The 4,479-nt window shown below is 54.1% G+C and overlaps 1 long non-coding RNA gene across 1 annotated transcript; it reads right to left on the bottom strand.

Annotated features, from left to right (window-relative positions):
* Positions 1-697: 697 nt before the first annotated feature.
* LOC123570370 (uncharacterized) lies at positions 698-2,935 on the bottom strand. Its single transcript, XR_012428149.1, has 2 exons — positions 2,564-2,935; positions 698-954 (listed from the first exon to the last, which is right to left on the bottom strand). It is a non-coding gene; the product is annotated as an uncharacterized lncRNA (long non-coding RNA).
* Positions 2,936-4,479: the final 1,544 nt, after the last annotated feature.

Consider the following 4,479-nt stretch of genomic DNA (forward strand, 5'->3'; position numbering starts at 1 on the left):
AACACGGTAAAACCCTGTCTCTAGTAAAAATACAAAAATTAGCCGGGTGTGGCCAGGCGCAGTGGCTCACGCCTGTAATCCCAGCACTTTGGGAGGCCAAGGCAGGCGGATCACGATGTCAGGAGATGGAGACCATCCTGGCTAACACAGTGAAACCCCGTCTCTACTAAACAAAATACAAAAATTAGCCGGGCGTGGCGCCTGTGGTCCCAGCTACTCGGGAGGCTGAGGCAGGAGAATGGCGTGAACCCGGGAGGCAGAGCTTGCAGTGAGCTGAGATCGCGCCACTGCACTCCAGCCTGGGCGACAGAGCAAGACTCTGTATAGTATATATACTATATACATATATATATTTATTTTTTTTAAGAATATGCATTTAGGCCGGGCGCGGTGGCTCAAGCCTGTAATCTCAGCACTTTGGGAGGCCGAGATGGGCGGATCACGAGGTCAGGAGATCGAGACCATCCTGGCTAACACGGTGAAACCCCGTCTCTACTAAAAAATACAAAAAAAAAAAAAAAAAACTAGCCGGGCGCGGTGGCGGGCGCCTGTAGTCCCAGCTACTCCAGAGGCTGAGGCAGGAAGGAGAATGGCGTGAACCCGGGAGGCGGAGCTTGCAGTGAGCTGAGATCCGGCCACTGCACTCCAGCCTGGGTGGCAGAGCGAGACTCCGTCTCAAAAAAAAAAAAAAAAAAAAAGAATATGCATTTAGGGCACCTCCTCACTTTTCCTTGTAGCCCCAGATAACGTTCCATTGTCGACGTTTAGCTGCTTGCCTGCTGAAGGATGCCTTGGTGACTTCCAGACTTCCAGACTTGTTCTGAATGGCAGAGCTGCAGGCCGGGCACAGTGGCTCGCACCTCTCATCCCAGCAGTTCAGGAGGCCGAGGTGGGACGGTTGCTTGAGGTCAGGAGATTGAGACCAGCTTGGGCAACACAGCAAGACCCCAATCTCTAAAAAAGAAAATACAAAAATTATTCAGGCGTGGTGGTGCGTCCCAGTTGCCCAGGAGGCTGAGGTGGGAGGATCACTTGAGACCAGGAGGTCGAGGCTGCAGTGAGCTATGACTGCACCACTGCACTCCAGCCTGGGTAAGAGAGCAAGACCTTGTCTCAAAAAAAAAAAAAAAAAAGAAATGTTTATTTTGAGACAGAGTCTCACCCTGTCACCCAGAGTAGAGTGCAACGGCGTGATCTCAGCTCACTGCAACCTCCGCCTTCCGGGTTCAAGCGATCCTCCTGCCTCAGCCTCCAGGGTATCTGGGATTACAGGCACCCGCCACCAGGCCCAGCTAGTTTTTGTATTTTTAGTAGAGCTGGGGTTTTGCCATGTTGGCCAGACTGGTCTCGAACTCCTGACCTCAGGTGATCCACCTGCCTCAGCCTCTCAAAGTGCTGGGATTACAGGCGTGAGTCACTGTGCCCAGCCAAAAGAAAAAAAAATTTTTTTTTTTTTTTTTTTGAGACGGAGTCTCGCTCTGTCATCCAGGCTGGAGTGCAGTGGCGCGATCTCGGCTCACTGCAAGCTCCGCCTCCTGGGTTCACGCCATTCTCCTGCCTCAGCCTCTGGGTAGCTGGGACTACAGACGCCCGCTACCTCGCCTGGCTAGTTTTTTGTATTTTTAGTAGAGACGGGGTTTCACCATGTTAGCCAGGGATGGTCTCGATCTCCTGACCTCGTGATCCACCCGCCTCGGCCTCCCAAAGTGCTGGGATTACAGGCTTGAGCCACCGCGCCCGGCCAAAAAAAAAATTTTAAATAGTAAAATAGAGGCTGGGCATGGTGGCTCATGCCTGTAATCCCAGCACTTTGGGAGGCCGAGGCCCAACACTTTGGGATCTCCTGAGGTCAGGAGTTTGAGACCATCCCGGCCAACATGGCAAAACCCCGTCTTTGCTAAAAACACGGGTATTTAGCCGGGCGCGGTGGCACATGCCTTTAGTTCCAGCTACTCGGGAGGCTGAGGCAGGAGAATCGCTTGAACCCGGGAGGCGGAGGTTGCGGTGAGCCGAGATCCCGCCATTGCACTCCGGCCTGGGCGACAGAGGGAGACTTCGAATCAAAACAAACAAAGAGACAAACAAACAAGGAAGCCACGGGCGGCCACACACAGACCATCACCGACCTGCAGGAACGTCTCTTCTCAGGGAAAGGAACTTCCAGACTCAGAAAACTGGGGCAGGAAACATCCCAGGCCAGTTTTTCCAGCCCACCGGGTCTGAAGCAGCTTCCAAGAGGATTTGCCTGAACTTGCTGAAATTTCCCAATTTCCTCCTGGGCACACGGTTTTCGGAGGAGGAACACACGCCCTGAGCCCTGGGCCCTGAGCTCTGAGCGGAGGCTGAGGCCGCACCCCGGTGTCTGAATCCTGGGCCCTGGGTTTAGTCCCACAGGAGAAGCCACGCCGGCTGCTGGGACGGGATGGGAAGCAGGAAGCCGCCGTGGAAAACACGGACCAGCACTTCGGAAAGCCAGACGGCGGCGCCCTCTAACCCCAGGGTGCCCTGGCGAGGAGCCCACCCCAGATAACCAAACACGGCGGCTCCCAATAGACGAGCATACCCTGTCCACAGCAGCAGGATTACAAGAGTCCAGCGTGGACAGAAACAGCAGCATCAGCCGGCGCGGTGGCTCACGCCTGTGATCCCAGCACTTTGGGAGGCCGAGGCGGGCGGATCACGAGGTCAGGAGATCGAGACCATCCTGGCTAACATGGTGAAACCCCGTCTCTACTAAAAATACAAAAAATTAGCCAGGCGAGGTGCTGGTGCCTGTAGTCCCAGCTACTCTGGAGGCCGAGGCAGGAGAATGGCGTGAACCCGGGAGGCGGAGCTTGCAGTGAGCTGAGATCGCGTCACCGCACTCCAGCCTGGGTGACAGAGCAAGACTCCATCTCAAAAAAAAATAAAAAGATAAAAAATAAAATAAAAAAAAGAAACAGCAGCACGATTCATGAGAGCCAAGCGTGGACGGAAGCAGCCCAGGTGTCCAGCGATGGACACGCGGACACAGCACAGCCCTCCACGCGCTGGAACTCGACTCAGCCCTGGAGAGGAGCGGGGAGCGAGGCTCTGACGCCGGCCACTAGACGGATGCACCCTGAGGACGTCAGTCTCAGAGAGACGCCAGACACAAAAGGCCACACAGTGTGTGATGCCATTTCCATGAAATGTCCAGGGCCGGGCGCCGTGGCTCACGTCTGTATTCCCAGCTACTTGGGAGGCTGAGGCAGGAGAATCGCTTGAACCCGGGAGGCAGACGTTGCAGTGAGCCGAGATCGTGCCATTGCATTCCAGCCCGGGTGACAGAGAGAGATTCCATCATGAAAAAAAAAAAAAGAAAAGAAAAAGAAAAAGAAAAAGAAAACAGGATTAAACGTTTTAGTGAATAATTCAGCGGGATTTGGTGCCTCCACACTGCTGTGCCGCCTGCACCTCTAATTCCAGGATATTCCCATCACCCTTTGTCATTGGAGCATCATCTATCGTCTGTCACTCGCCGTCCCCTCTCCAGCCCGGGGAACCCTTGCACCCCTTCCTGTCTCTGTGGCTTCGTCTGTCTGTCCTGGACATTTCTTTTTCTTTCTTTCTTTCTTTTTTTTGTTGCTGTTGGGTTTTGTTTGTTCGTTTTTTGAGACGGAGTCTCGCTCTGTCGCCCAGGCTGGAGTGCAGTGGTGCAATCTTGACTCACTGCAAGCTCCGCCTCCCGGGTTCTCGCCATTCTCCTGCCTCAGCCTCCCGAGTAGCTGGGATTACGGGCACCCACCACCAAGCCTGGCTAATTTTTTTGTATTTTTAGTAAAGACACAATTTTGCCATGTTGGCCAGGCTAGTCTCAAATTCCTGACCTCAGGTGATCCACCCGCCTTGGCCTCCCAAAGTGCTGGGATTACAGGCGTGAGCCACCGCACCCAGCCTTTTATTTTTAATAGAGATGGGGTCTTGCTATGTTGCCCGTGGGGGATTTTTTTTTTTTTTTTTTTTTGAGACTGAGTCTCTCTCTGTTGCCCAGGCTGGAGTGCAGTGGTGCAATCTTGACTCGCTGCAACTTCTGCCTCCCGGATTCAGGCGATTCTCCTGCCTCAGCCTCCTGAGTAGCTGGGATTACAGGCACCCGCCACCACGCCCGGCTAATTTTGTATTTTTAGTAGAGATGGGGTTTCATCATGTTGGCTAGGCTGGTCTCGAACTCCTGACCTCAGGTGATCCGCCCACCTCGGCCTCCCAAAGTGCTGGGATGACAGGCGTGAGCCACTGAGCCCGGCTGCCCACACTGGAATTCTATGTCATGGGAACTTCATCTCACAAAAAGAAAAAGGGGACGTGTTCGAAACAGCCTGACTCCGACATGGGTCCTGAATTCAGGCATTTGTTTGTTCGTGAAACAAAGGTTGATGGGGCCGTTGCATACCCAGGTCTGCCCTGTGGGGCGGCGGAGGGGCCAGGGCAGGGAGAGGCCGCCTTGAGAGGCAGTGGCCC

The sequence above is a fragment of the Macaca fascicularis genome, chromosome 19 (assembly GCF_037993035.2).
Source record: "Macaca fascicularis isolate 582-1 chromosome 19, T2T-MFA8v1.1".
Lineage (NCBI taxonomy): Eukaryota > Metazoa > Chordata > Mammalia > Primates > Cercopithecidae > Macaca > Macaca fascicularis.